This window comes from Alligator mississippiensis, chromosome 1 (assembly GCF_030867095.1).
Source record: "Alligator mississippiensis isolate rAllMis1 chromosome 1, rAllMis1, whole genome shotgun sequence".
Taxonomy (NCBI): Eukaryota; Metazoa; Chordata; order Crocodylia; family Alligatoridae; genus Alligator; species Alligator mississippiensis.
This window is the reverse complement of record NC_081824.1, coordinates 471,694,328-471,710,025: the sequence shown is the minus strand read 5'-3', so window position 1 is coordinate 471,710,025 and position 15,698 is coordinate 471,694,328. Positions and strand designations below refer to the sequence as shown.

The following is a 15,698-nucleotide window of genomic DNA, read 5'->3' as shown; positions in this document are numbered from 1 at the left end:
TGATGAGCTGCTTAGGTCCCTTCCACCCCCAAGTACTATGATACTATGACTCTGGTCAGAGATGACCAGGAGAGTCCCCTGGTGCAACAGGGACATGCTGTGAGGTGGCCCAAAACAGATTTCCAACCATAATCCCAGCCCAAGAGCCACTTCCTTACTCAAACCCACATACTTAGTACCGTGGCTGGGGGGAGCTGTCCATTGGCATCCTGGCAGGGCCAAACCACGAGTTGGGCCAGGCAAGCTGTGGTCAGGGATGTCCAGGGGAGTGCACTGGTACCACAGAGTGACAGCGTGGGGTGGCCCAACAAGCATTTCCATCTCTGATCCCAGCCCAAATCCCAGTTCTTTATTCAGGCCCCTGTAGTTGGTGGCGTCTGGGCGGACGATCAGCTGGCAGCCTGGCACAGCCAAACCGTTTCCTGGGACGGGCAGGACTCTGCAGAGATAACCAGGAGAGTCCCATGTGCCACAGAGGCATGGCGTGGGCTGGCCCAAGAAGGATTTCTAGCTGTGATCCCAGCCCTAAATCCAGGTCCTTATGTGGGTCCATATACTCAGCACAGAAGCTGGCACGCTGTCGGTTCGCAGTCTATCACGGGCAAGCCGCGTTCTGGGTCGGGCAAGACGGGTGAGAGACGTCCAGCAGAGTCCCCGATGGCACACAGGTCTGTCATGGGGTGGCCCAAGAAGGATTTCTGGCTATAATCCCAGCCCAAAAACTAGTTCCTAACTCATGCCCATATATTAGTACAGGGGCGGGGGGTGTCAGCTGGCAGCCAGCACGGCCAAGCCGCACTTTGGGCCGGGCAACGCTGTGGTCAAGGTGCTTCGGGACAGTCCCCTATGGCGCCAACAGGCTGTTTGGGGTGGCCCAAGAAGTATTTTGCCCCATAATCCCATCCTAATCTGACCTTTATTTAGGGCTCTATGTTTGAAACAGAATATTATTTTATTTATTAGCAAATATGTAATGAAATTCTATTTAAGATGTGTAATTCATTAACAACAAGCTTTGATTGGGTCTAGATTAGCTTTGAAAAAGGAACTGGGAATAAGCAACCACCTTCAGCCTGGTGGGCGGGATGGAGGAGCCGGGGCCCCGCAGGCAGCTTTGGGCTTCTCCCTGATGAGCACCCCTGAACCTTCACTATGCACCCCCAGCCCCCAGAAAAGCAGCCAGAGATTGATTTATTTATTTTTAAAAGGATTTTTACCTCCCCAAAATCTCACCCCCGACACAACCAAGAAATGCACGGAGGGCGAATTGCAGCGGGTGACCCAGACTCAGAGTTAACTGAAGAAAAGGGGAGGGGAAAAGAAAAGTCATTCACCTCCATCGAGTGCAGCAGAAAACACACCGGCTCTCAAAAACAGGAGTACTACATAGCCAGTCACAGTAATTACAATACTATATCAAGAATAATTATGACGTAGCAGTACCGCAATAATAGCGATTAGCTGATGCCCAGCCCAGGGTTTCTAGCGCCCACGCAACTGGTTTAAAAGAAGCTGGATGTGCAGAGCGCGTTGTGCACGCCCAACGGAGTTTAAAAATCATTTCATTCATGTCATGATAATAAATTTAAAAATCATCTTATTAACGTCATGATGATCATGCACCGCTAGAATGAGAAATAATTAGACTAGTAAGCAACATGAGCGTTAATTAGCACTATGTAAACCTACGGTAATTAGTGAATAGCCACGTGTAAAAGGTAGCACTAAGCACCCAGGAGGCGCGGAGAAGGCGGGTCCGCGGCTGTTCTGGGGCCGGGGTGGGGAGGGAAGGAGCAGGCGGCCCCGGGGCTCCCGCATGCCGGCTCGGGGCACGTGCAGCGCCGTGTGGGCGGGCGGGCGGCTCCGCGCTGCCTCCCCGGGCGCATCTCGAGCCCCTGCCCGAGCCCGGAGCGGAGCTGCGCCTCCCCCGCCGCTGCCCCCGGCCGCAGCGCCGCGCTCCTCCGCGCCCGCGCAGCGGGTCCCGCGCACCCCGCCTAGGCCACGCCCCCTGGGGCGGAGCTCCGCGCTCCTCCGCGGCCGCTCCTGCACTGCGTGTCCCGCGCACGGCGCAGGCGCACCTTCGGCCAAGCCACGCCCCCCGGGCCGGCAGGGCGGGGGCGGGGCCAGAGAAGGGGCGGGAGCTTAATCTTTCCATGCCGCCGTTCATTGGCTGGGAGACGCTGCGCGGGCCGGCAGCCGATTGGGTGCGGTGGACGCCCGTCTTGGCTGAGAGGTTTTAAATACGACTGTAGCCGCCATAACGCGCCACGCGGCCGGGGAAGCTGGTTGTGGGCGGGTGTTTGGGCTGCGGCCCGGCGGCTCCGGGGCCCTCGGCTCGAGATGGGCTCAGGCCTCCAGGAGCAGTGACGAGGTGTTTCCCCAGCACCTGCGCGTCCCCCAGCCCTGCTGCGGCAGCGCGGCTGTGCGGAGGGCGCTTTCCTTAGTCACCGCTGCAGTTAATTCGTGGATTAAACTCTTTACTCTAAACATTGCCGTTATGCTGAGTTTGTTATAGTCAAGATTTGCTCTTCCATGATTTGAAAGAGACCCCCTTGACTCATAACCGCCCGCTCCAAAATGTGCGTGCCAGTGTACCCCGCGCACAGGCACTGTTTTGCTTGTGCGCTGCTCGGGGGAAAGCTGCTTTTAAGGGAAGGAGCCATGGCTTCAGCGTACGGCCTCTAACACGAGGCATTGCTATCAATGAGGAACTTGAGGCCATACCACGAGGCAAATCACAGATAGTACCTTACGCTCTGAGAGGGTTGATTTTTATTTATTTATTCACTATTTTTAAGCATTTCTTTTCAAAACAGCAAGATACTCATACAAAGACTTCTTTGTTTTAAACAAGGTTCATTTATTCAATGCACATAAAAAGTGCAAAAAAACACGATTGGTGTCAAATGGCAAAACATGCCCAAACTTATTAGTGCAAACAGTGCTGCTGCTTACTATCAACCAACATTTTAATTCTAGGCGACATTTTCGAGAGCACCACATGCAAGTCAATTTAACTTCTTTGTCCTCCCAGATAGTACTTCTTCACCTGGGAGTGAAATGTTCAACGAGTTTGGACTGAAATGTTCAACGAGTTTAGAATTGTGAACACATCTGCGAGGGATGGCAAATGACCCACAAAGTTCGGACCTATGAAACACTGAAGCAGAATTGATCCATTTTCATGCAGAAACATTTCAATTAATCTCAAAGTTCAAATACTCTTGTGAGAACTTTTTGTCTGGATAACCAGCGTATACGCTCTGAAAGGGTTGATTTATTTATTCACTATTTTTAAGCATTTCTTTTCAAAATGTGAACTGGAAGTTGTATCTAAACCAGACAGGGGCCAGAACGTCCTGTTTCCCCGCGCCGAGCTGTAGAGGAATAAAGAGCAGCCAGGAGAAAAGTGACTCTGTGGGGGATGGGCGATGGAGAGCGGCGTTCTCGGTAGTGCGAGGGGCTAGTACGACCAGAGGACTTAGATGATAAATGCCTTCGAGATAATGACTGCAAGCTTGTATCAGGTGTAACGGGGAAGCAGTGCGAAGCCTGTAGGGAGAGAGACTACGGTCAGGGTTACCCAAGCAACAAAGCTTGAATGCCAGAAATGAGGAGGCTGCAGTAGGTATTGGGCCATGAAGACCTAGACAGCAATCACTAATGTGGGTATCGAAGCGAAAAAAAACGGTTTTAGTGATTACTCCAAAGAAGGCAGCAGGGTTTGCCATGATCTGACACAAGGGTCTAGGACGGCGGTTCTGAACCTTCTTCAGTTGACGTACCCCTTGGTCTCCGAGTGAGACTTCACGTACCCCCTTTCAATGGGAAATTAATTTTTACGTCAAACTGTGTACTCGGGTATTATAAAAACAGCAAGATACTCATACAAAGACTTCTTCATTTTAAACAAGGTTAATTTATTCAATGAACTTAAAAAGTGCAAAAAAACACCACTTGGTGTCAAATGGCAAAACGTGCCCAAACTTATTAGTGCAAACAGTGCTGCTGCTTACTATCAACCAACATTTTAATTCTAGGCGACATTTTCGAGAGCGCCACACGCACGTCATGTTCAGCTTTCAGTTTGTTCCTCGCTTTGGTTTTTGCAAAAAGCACTGAAAACCCCGACTCGCAGAGATGGGTTGTGACAAACGGCGCTAGAACTTGGTAAGCTCGCTTGGTCCCAGTGGGATATGCCTCCCCAAGTCTGCACCACAATCGATCCAATTTCATTGATTCAAAATCGACACGAAGTTTCTGATTATTGCGCAAATCAAGTAGCAGATCTTTTGCCAGGTCGGCATCACTGATTTGTTCAAGATAAGCGGTAAAAAGGCTCCTTAGCCAAATGTCAGCTACCGGAACAGTTGTGATAATTCCTTCTGTGGTGACTTTCAGATTTTCAAGATGCGTAATAATACTCTCGGGGTGTAGGTTGTACTCGTGTTGGTCTTCGTTCCATCCAGGAAGAGCACACGCCAATTGCTGAAACTTCCTCAGCCCGACAAATGGTTTTTGAACCCAAAAGCTGGCTTAAAATTTTTTTTCCAACTATTTAAGTTGGTCTGACAAAAGATCAGATTCACCCAAAGAACGTTGTCTACCTAATAATACTCTCACGGACTCATGGTCCCCTGGATGCACTGGATCTAAAGTGATTTCATCGAAGAGAGGAAAATTGGCCAAGTTACTGGAATTCCCTCTTCCCCAGAGAGCCAACTTCTCTTGAAAGCATTTGACTTTTTTGTCCTCCAAGATAGTCACTTCTCCACCTTGGACTGAAATGTTCAACGAGTTTGGACTGAAATGTTCAATGAGTTTAGAATTGTGAACACACCTGCGAGGGATGGCAAACAACCCGCAAAGTTCGGACCTATAAAACACTGAAGCAGAATTAATCCATTTTCATGCAGAAACATTTCAATTAATCTCAAAGTTCAAATACTCTTGTGAGAACTTTTTGTCTGGATAACCAGCGTACTTCTGTGTGAAGCAGAAGTACAGCGTGTTCAGACCCAACCTCTTCCTTCGCACAGCGCTTTGAACATACAGTGTTTCAATGCCCTTGCTCTGATCAAGTTGGCGGCCTGGGTCTATCAAATAAGAGGGAGGAGTTTTTGATGCCAAAGCATGTTGATGAAGAATACAATGACTAGAGATCACATTTGGATTCACCTTTTTGACGAGAGCAGTAAACTCTGAATATTTCCCCAACATAGCAGGAGCACCATCAGTACAAATAGCTCCTACAAGGTCCTAGGAAAGGCTGGAAAAAAAGAAAAAAATCATTCATCGTAGCCATAATGTCTGCTGCCTTGGTTGTTTCTTTCAGGAGTTCACAAAAGAGAAATTCTTCTTTGACATGATTCTCATGCACACATCGAGCAAAAATGAGAAGCTGTGCGCATTTTGAGGCAGTTGATTCATCCAACTGCAAGCCAGTTTTACCAGACTTTCCTTGACTTGCTCCACTACTTGTTTGCGTATGTCCTCTGACATGTCCTTGATTCGGTCGTGAATGGTGTTGTATGGGGGATCTGTGCTATTTTTAGTTGTGCATCTTTACCACACATCAGCTCGGCCATTTCCATGGCACGGTTTCACCAGGGTCTCTGCGTTGGTATGCAGCTTTTTTTTCTGTGGCTGTCAATGCCATGCGATAACTTGCCTCCAGCGCTGGCTTCTGGGGAGTAAATCTATGATCAGAGAGTGCGCTCGTTTCAAATTGTGATCGCTTGATATTTAATAAAGCTTCTGGTTATTGAGTATTTTCAGGGTGAACAGTCTGAAGGTGCTCTTTAAGTTTAGATGGCTTCATATATCCGTTGCAAAGTACCTTTTGAGCAAAGGAAACATTGTGGCTTTTGCAAATGATCTGTATCAAGCATACAGGTAAAGCCAAACTGCACACGCGAATCCTAGTAATAACACTTCTTTGACATGATAAATTGATGGACGAAGCAAGAATTCAATCCTTGAAAAATAGTGAAAAGTAAAAAAACCCTTAAAAATACATCATAGGTTGGTAATAATGTAAAATTGAACATGGGTACTTACCAAAATGAAAGGAAAAAGCAGATGTATACTGTTACTTGCGTGGAACCGCCACGTGCATAAAAAAACTGACGTAAAAAACTCAAATGGAAATACAACAACTGTGAACACACAGCTATGTTCAAAGACTTGACTCTACACGACTGAGTGACAGGTGTTTGGAGCAACGTTTCTGGTGCAAGGTTGAGGCATGGAGCAGGAGTAGGATATCTGGTGTCCATGCGCGTGTGCATTTTAACGGCACTAAAGCCCCAGCAATTTCAAATTGTCAAGACTTTTTTTAGGCCCTTCAACCTATGTTAGATGGTGAATGAAATATATCTCACATACCCCTGATGAGGCTTCATGTACCCCCTGGGGGTACATTGAACCCGGTTCAGAACCGCTGGTCTAGAACTTGATTCTCAATCAGGGACCGCAGCAAACCCAATTCACAAGAGAAAACTAGAGGTTTCAAATGGGTATCTGTACTATTAAAATCAGCTCTGTCCTGTCTGTGGTGATTGATCTTTCTGAGCTCTTCACAACAGAAAAATTATTCTTACTTACATCAAAAAATGAGCGAAAATTAAGCGCAGGCATCCTCCATGGGGGGCCTTGAGTCTAATGGCCAGTGCTTGGGCATCTGGTGTGTGAGGTACTTCAAACTGAGACAGGAGATGAGGAGTTTCGCAGATCTTCCAAGCAAACTTTTTAGAAATTCCTGCAAGTTAGCTTGTGGTATCATACCCCGCGATGGCATGAAAACCCAGCAGTTCGTCCCTTAGTTCATCACAGCACTCCACCTTGTGCACAGCAATGTGTTGTTGAGTTCTTGATGGGCTTGCTCTCATCCACAGCTCACTGCTGAGACGAGGCCAGAATGCAATCAGTAGCAATAGGACTTCGGTGTCACGGCTTGTTGTCGTGGAAAACACACGCAGCAAACTTTTGGGTCAGGTCAGCAGAAACTTTATTTGGATAGAGCTACCACATTGTGACAATGACTGTGTTATATCTTTCTGACTTTGCTTCAGAAAGAAGCAAGATCACGTGGATGCCTGCCGCCTCTTGTGCGGAGTGGAGGTGGGCCATGTTTCTTGCAGTTGAGGAGGCAGTGTAACCATCGTTACCACCACTGACTGTTAGTTCTTTGTCACCATGTAATGTTTGCTGTAAGAGTTCCCTTTCGAGGAACCTAACAAGTGTTTGCATGCCTTGCTTTCCTTGGATTCAATCACTGTTCTCCATTGCACAGGCAACATGACGTCCCTCTGATAATTCCAATTCTTATTTCCTTCCTTTCCCAATTCAGTGCTTTCTAGTAACATCCTTGATCAGTGGGTCTTTGTAGCAGTCGAACACAACATCTACCCTGCTGCAAGGTTCCTTGAACTTGGACACGATATTCACTGCAAAAGCATCCGCATGGCCTCCAAAAGTCATTGCATCCTTGGGTTTTCCCATGGCCTGAGCCACAGCCACAGCACCAATCACTACACATGTTGGAGTCAGGGCTTCTTTCAAACTTGGCTATGAAATATTTCTTCCAAAATGGAGAGTAGTTAAGCTTTGTTTGCTGGTCTCAAGTTTCCATTTGCTGTAGCCAGCGATAGCAGTACAGTAGAGAGTTCTTGCCTCAGGAGGTTATCGACATCCATAGATACAAGCAGGCGTCTGAAAAGTTCACGATCAGCTCTGATGACTGCGGTCTGTTGTTTTGTGTTTTTCTGTTGCTAAATGTACTGGAAGCAAGAGTTTTTAACTTTGAGATTGGTGCACGTACGATGACAGCTTTATGCACAAGTCGATCAGCAACAAATGTCTCTAAGATGTTTTGTCCTAACTGCTGTGCATTCAGCACGCCTTGTATAATTGGTTCTTGGGGAATGTCTTGAAAGGATTTGACTTTTTTGTCCTCCTAGATAGTCACTTCTTCACCTGGGACTGAAATGTTCAACGAGTTTGGACTGAAATGTTCAATGAGTTTAGAATTGTGAACACATCTGCGAGGGATGGCAAACAACCCGCAAAGTTCGGACCTATGAAACACTGAAGCAGAATTGACCCGTTTTCATGCAGAAACATTTCAATTCAATCTCAAAGTTCAAAAACTCTTGTCAGAACTTTTTGTCTGGATAACCAGCGTACTTCTGTGTGAAGCAGAAGTACAGTGTGTTCAGACCCAACCGCTTCCTTCGCACAGCACTTTGAACATGCAGTGATTCAATGCCCTTGCTCTGATCAAGTTGACAGCCTGGATGACAACATCCAGCACGTCTTTCAAATAAGAGGGAGGAGGATGCAATAACTAGAGATCACATTTGGATTCACCTTTTTGACGAGAGCGGTGAACTCTGAATATTTCCCCAACATAGCAGGAGCACCATCAGTACAAATAGCTCCTACAAGGTCCTAGGGAAGGCTGGAAAAAAGGAAAAAATTCATTCATCATAGCCTTCGTTGTTTCTTTCAGCAGTTCACAAAAGAGAAATTTTTCTTTGACATGATTCTCATGCACATATCGAGCAAAAAACGAGAAGTTGTGCGCAATTTGAGACATCAGTTGATTCATCCAACTGCAAGCCAATTTTACCAGACTTTTCTTGACTTGCTCCACTACTTGTTCGCGTATGTCTTCTGACATGTCCTTGATTCGGTCGTGAATGGTGTTGTATAATTGACATGAATGAAACCATAATACAAATTTCGTTGGAAAAATTGCATGAGAAAAGTGCGCAAACTATTGTTGTGCATCATCCTGAATATGGGTTTTCTACTCAAAAAGAGTACCCTGAAAGAGTGTCATTTAAAACCTCTTTGTTCAATGATATAAAAATCAACCTAAATGTGAGTTTCTATGATGAAGGAACATATAAATGCAAAGAAATGCAGAGTCATTAACAACTATAACTGTAATTGTTGAACCCACTGTGAGTTTTACAAAGGAACCAACTCCGTTAATAGATGGTAAAAATTAGACAGTGGCAGCTATCTGTACAGCAGCCACTGGGAAACCCGCTGCAAATATAAGTTGGGAAAGAGATTTTGGTAAAATAGAGAATAGTTTAATTTTCTTTCCAAATAGAACAGTAACAGTTATAAGCTGATATAAGATCATTCCCACTAAATTTGCGAGGGGAAGGCGTATAACTTGTATTGTGAAACACCCAGCTTTGGACAGGGAAATAAGGTATTCTCACGTACTAGACTTCCAATATGTTCCTGAAGTGTCAATAACTGGCTATAATAGAAATTGGCTTGTTAGACAAAGAAATGTTCAACTTAAGTGCAATGCTAATTCTAACCCGCCGCCTATAAAGTTTACCTGGGCCAGAATAGATGGACGATGGCCTAAAGGCTTACTGGTTGTAAACAATACCCTTCATTTCAATAGCTCACTAACCTACAATCATGGCGGGACTTACATTTGTGGGGTGACAAATTCCCTTGGTCAAGGAAGCGATCAAAAAACTATTCACGTATTAGATCTCTCCACCATCACTACCATCACCATCACGATCACCCACGGTTTCGTGGTATCCTTTAACTAATAGCGTTACGGGTTTAGCATCAGCATTCACCCTAACAATAATACAGGAACGCAAGTGGGATACCATCATCGCTAGTGTAGTGGGTGGAATTATCCTTCTAATACTTGGAAGTATTTTAATTGGCATTGTCTGCTATGGGAGAAGACGGACGTTTCGCGACCAGTACTTAGTTATGAGCTGTATTCCACTGACTAATAAACGAGGGGAGTCCCAAACAGATGTTCTCCAATCAGATGATGACTAATAGTTGTTGTTATATGTTATGTTATTGTATTATATAGTTTGTTAAAAAGACCGGTCTGTAAAATTGTTTGTTTATATATATACATGTTGGTTGCTTAAGCTCCGTCAGGTCAGTGAATCCTGAAACAAAAATTCCTTATAACGTGCTCATGTGTCTAAAATTCCAGTTGTGCCGTCGGCAAGGGGGCATGTCACAACCCAATGATTTTGGTGCCTCGACACGATGGAATTTTCCCGCCACATGAGAGTCTCTTGCACAGCAAAAGTTTTCTGCTACAACAGAAAACCCCGGTGCAAGAGAGTTCCCGCCATTCGCATGCAAATTTGTGTCCCACTATTGGCCAGTTCTAAATTATTCCTACGTGGCAGCTAGCGATTGGCTTGTTAGCCGTGTAAAATGTTGTGCGACTTCCGCCCAAGTCGGAGAACTTTGAGCACGCTGCAGAGTGCCTCTAAAGATATCTGACTTGCGGCTGAGCTGATCGATAGCCTGATCACCTATCGATTCTTCTCCCCGTCGCCGAGCGCAATCCTTCGACGTACCCTTTCCCTGCCGGCTTAATTTGTGGACGGATTCGCTGGCCTGAGCCTTGCCAGCTGGAGCAACTAGTGGAGTTGTTTAAGCGACCGGACCACCTGCGTCGCGGCTACTAGCGGCGTAAGTAAAGTTTTTTGCAACCAATACGCTTTGTCTGCCTCTCCATTCACCAGCCCGCCCAAACAACCAAGCAATTTGTATATCACCTCGAGTCGGTTCCGGCTGTCCGAGACAGTTACCTGGGTAAATAAAGTAGTCAAACTTGCTATAAGTTGGCCCATGTTGAGAAACTAGATTTGAAGGGTTGTTGGCTGTAACCATGTTGATCTAAGGCCGCAGGCAGACACGGTTGTTTGGGTGGAAGTCATATCTTTTATTAGAACAACTAAATTGATAGCTTAAGATATCACATCCACCCACAGAACCGTGTCTGTCTAGAGCTGAAGGCCCGTTCTGTTACAGGGGTAAAAACCTATCCCATATTGTATGCTTCGTGTGTTCACAGCTGGCATTTGTAAGGCTATTGTTTCGAGTCCACGCCATGCAGCTCTCATGCTAGAGACTCTACCTGACATGTACACCTCCTCCCAAATTTTTAAAACCCAGAGTTTCATTTTAAAAAGTCAAGGATTTCTGTGATGTCTTTTGTTTGACCAGTGCATAGTTGACAGATGTGTTGGACAAGCCTTTGGTCATCAAGGCTAAGGACAAGTTGCACATAAACCAGTATAAGTGATTGGAAACCAGTTCAGATCTGTAACACAACAGCAGTTCAGTGTACATAAACTGCTTTCAAAATGGCCAAAACTGGTTTAAGATAAACCTGGATGAATGTAATATCAGACTTAATTTATTTAGGTGAAATTGGTTTACTCAACTTCTGTCCCAGTTCCACTCCAAATTCAAACTCAACCCCCCCTGCACTCCCCTACCCCCCAGGGTGAGAGGGCTAGCCTTGTGCAGGCTGTCTGCTCCAGCCAGGCAGGGAAACATGCTGTAGCTTCCCCCGGTTTCTGGCCTGAGCACTGCAGACATATGGCTGCATTTCCAGAATCAAAATGAACGTCTGTTCACGTGCTTATTGGTTCAGCCTAATCTGCGAAGGTTGAATCGATTCAGCCTTGGGGTTTTGGACAGTCTTTTCTTAGCCCAAGTGCCCTTCCTCAGGTCGCATTTTAAACCTGTCCAGTTTGGCACAGTCTGGCAGAACGCGTAGTGACCCTGCCTGAATTTCGCAGAACAGAACTCGGGCTAGGAGGGATCTCCAGAGGTGACCTAGTCCAACCCCCTGCCTGCGGCGAATCGTCCTTATCTGAGCCACCCTATGCAGATCCATAATGCAACCTCTCAGTAAAACTACCCCCAACCCTGACACCACACAAGCCTTAAGGCCCTAACCTGCCACAGGTGGTAACACATGGGGAACGTGGCAGCCAACGTCCTGCTTCTGCAAAATGTTGTTAATAGTCACTCGAAAGATCTTGGGTAGATCTCCATGCCCCCACAGAGGAAGGCAGCCCCCTCGCCCCCCCAGCCCATACCAATCTGACCATGGGGTCAAATTTCTTTGTGAGCCCAAATATGGAGTCGGTCTGATTGTGAGCGGAGGGGCAAGACCCTCTAACCCAGGCTTGTCCAACATACGGCCCACGGGCCGCCATGCAGCTCACCAAGTGCCTGCTATGTCTCCTTTGGCTCCGCTCCTTTGCCCCTGGCATCCGGGTCGCCTCCTGGGACCAGGCTCAGCGGGAACGGGGCGCGGCACCTGGCGCAGGCAGTCGACAGGGCAGGGTCGGGGGTCCTCGGCAGGCGGGATCCTGTGACGCGTGTCCTGGCTTGCTGCCAGATCCCGCGCTCTGGGCTCGCAGCGCTGGGGCTGTGTGTGTGGTCACCATTGTGAGCAGGGCCGTGCGGGTGAGGGGCATGTTTATAGGACGCGGCATGCTTATGGGATGCAGAAAAACCTGCAGCATGCTTATAGGCTCGGTAATGGTACGCTGGTTAGCACTACAGATGAAAGGGACTTGGGGGTCACGGTTGACCACAAGATGAACATGAGCCTTCAGTGTGATGCTGCGGCTAGTAAAGTGAGCAAAACGCTGGCTTGCATCCACAGATGCTTCTCAAGCAAACCCCGGGACATCATTCTCCGCTTGTACTTGGCCTTGGTGAGGCCGCAGCTGGAGTACTGCATCCAGCTTTGGGCACCACAATTCAAAAAGGATGTGGAGAAGCTTGAGAGGGTGCAGAGGAGAGCCATGCGCATGATCATAGGTCAGGAAAACAGACCTTGTGATGAGAGGCTGAGAGCCATGGGGCTCTTCAGCCTTGAAAAGTGCAGGGTCAGGGGTGATCTGGTGGCCACCTATAAATTTATCAGGGGTGCTCATCAGGATCCGGGGGGACATCTGTTCACCAGAGCGCCCCAAGGGATGACAAGATCGAACGGTCACAAACTCGGTGATCCTCCGGGGTCCCTTCCAGCCCAAATGTCTATGAAATAAACTCTATGAAATAAACCAGCAGCTCCCATGAACGTTGCAGGAGGGCTGCACAGGCAGGGTCTCTCTGGCCCAGGACAGAGGGTGTAAAGGGGTGTTTGTCTTGGGTTATAACAACTGGCTGGCTGTGGTGCTAGCTGACAGCGCTGCCCATATGGGACCCAAACCCAGTAATGGCTGGCTGCCCCAGCCATGAGACAGAGACACTGGGACTGGCACCAGGAGACAAAGGTCCTAGTCCTGCCCTGACTCCCCGTCGGCATTTGAGGTTGCACTTGGCATATGATGGCAGCACCTGCACGTGTCAGGCTGTACCTTCCACATTATGAGTATACGTGATGGGTGAGGGTCCATATTGATACCACAATATTATTATATAGTAATCAAATGGTGATCTTGAACTGGTGAGTTGTTTTTAACTTCACCTGTCTCTGCCAAACTAGTTTTTCTATGACTAAAATTAATTTTGGCTCTATTAGCTACAGGGCCTATGCTACGCTCCAAAAATGTTGAGTGAGAGGAAACGAAAAATTGCTGCTGAATGTCAAGTTTCCAAAGATAGTTGGACCACTGATTTTTTTGTTATTGAACAAAACGGGAACATCCTGTGTCTGATTTGCCAAGAGAAAGTAGCTGTCTGCAAGGAGTACAACGTGAAGCAGCATTATTCTGCAAAACCTGCCAGACTGCCGGGGGTCCCTGCCCAGCACCAGCCCCCGCAGATGTCTCTGAAGAAGCGACAAGATCTACTTTTTGACAGCAGCAAGTTCTCCCCGAGGGGAGGTGCACCGCTCCTGGAGGCACTGCAATACCAGGCCGATGCGTGGAGTGGATGGAGCAAGCTCCGAGTCCATCTCCCAGTTCCAAAAATCCATTTAATATAAAGTCCTCACATCGAGGACATATCAGATATTAAACTGATAAGAACAGATTGACTTTTATTAGTAGATGTTAAGGATTGTAAATCCAAAAAAAAGATGACAAAGCCGATAGGGAAATACAGAGCACCCGGGCGAGGGACTAACAATATAAGGATGGGGGTGGGGTGGGGAACCATCTGCTGTATGTGCCCCTGCTGCCCGCACCTATTGCACAGCTTGGGCTGGTCGTGATACACCACATATCCCCTACACGGCCCAACTTGCACCGCTGAAGCCAAGTGCTTAACCGCCCCAGGGCTCCCCACCACCTCATGGAGCACCGCTTCCGCCCTCCATGCCCCCGTCCAAACCCCCCACCGATCACATTCTTTTTCTACAAACGTCACACTCTCCACCCTCTGCTCCAACCATCTTCTCACGTCGTCCTTCTGCGCCATGTCTGTAAACATCTTAATATATAGCACTCTCTCCCGTGCCTTCTGCCCCATATCAAACACCAACCCCTCCAGCTCCCCTCTGTCCAAGGCCTCCTCATGCGCCTTGCAAAAGGCAGCATAACATTTCTCAGTCTCAAAAGTCACGTTCCAGACCTTCCTGTTGTCAAAGGCCACCACGCAGTGCAAGTCCCTCGGATTTACTTTGAGGGTCTTCAAATGGACCTTGGCCATAAAGTCTCCACGCCGCAGAGTCTTGTTTCTCTTATATCCCTCAAGGACAAGGCTTACCTTCACCATCCATTTTCTTCCTCTTCAGGATCCACCACTCCTACCGCCTCCTTCTCTTGCCCCAGGGTCTCCCGACGACTTGGTGCCACCAGCGATGCTCCTCTCTCTTCAGGGGTCTTCTGCCCCCCCGCTCCCACTTGGGCCTTCCCTTTCCGTTGCACACGCGTCCACCCTTCCTCCTCCTCCGCCATTCGCTCATCAACTCTGTTGTCGTTGTCCCTTCCGCCGATCTGGTTTCCCCATCGCCACCGCTGCTCCTGAACTCTATCCTCCTCAGCTCTCATCTCCGCCGTCATTTGCATACCAATCTGCATCCCGATCTGCATATTGGGCCTCGCCTTCGTAGCTGCCATCTCTCTCTGCACCGCTGTCCCCTCCGTCTTCCCCGGTGCTCTGATCATGGCCTTCTACAGGCCTCACATCGAGGACGTATCAGTTCTCAAACTGATAAGAACAGACTTTTATTAGTAGATGTTAAGGATGGTAAATCCAAAAAAAAGATGACAAAGCCGGTAGGGAAATACAGAGCGCCCGGGCGAGGCACTAACAATAGAAGGATGGGGGTGAGGTGGGGAACGCAACTAAGTTACATGCGATACAAAGTTAGCCAACTAAGCCCAGGGGAGAGGGGAGTGGGGAAGGGGAGGGGGGCGTTTCGCAACGCTGAGAGAAAAAGAAGATAGAAACACACATACCCGTGACAATGGTCCGCAATGGTGGAAGAAGTGGTCCAAGGAAAAAGTGTCTCAGTCTAGATATAGTCTATCGCGGGGGTCCTCCTCGGTTGGCGCAGGGTCGTTGTCCGTTGAAGTGAAGGTCTGTCTGGTGCAGAGTGGGAGGGTGTTCAGGCGGTCCCCTCTGAGTCCGGTCCGGTGGCTGTTCTCCTGGTGGGATCCGTGTACTGGTGGTGGGCTGTGATGTGCTCCACCTAAATGTCGCGGGACCACCGGATGGTGTCGGACACCATGACGCAGCGCATCAGCTTGGTGTAACGGCAGGAGACGCGGCAGGCACGCAGGACGCTCTTGTTACTGGGGTCCCAGGCTCTGAGCGTTCCCACGATGAGGACGTCGACCGTCACGTCGTAGCCGTGGCCCCTCAAGGTGTCGGCCAGCGGGGCGTACTTCTCCCGCTTGCGAGCCCGGGCGTCTGTGAAGGCTTGGCGCCGGTTCTGGAACGGGATGGTGACGTCCACGATGACGATCTTCTTGACCTCCTCG

At 48.2% G+C, this 15,698-nt stretch overlaps 1 pseudogene; it reads right to left on the bottom strand.

Annotated features, from left to right (window-relative positions):
• Positions 1 to 13,650: 13,650 nt before the first annotated feature.
• On the bottom strand, positions 13,651 to 13,851 carry LOC132247819 (U2 spliceosomal RNA; annotated as a pseudogene).
• Positions 13,852 to 15,698: the final 1,847 nt, after the last annotated feature.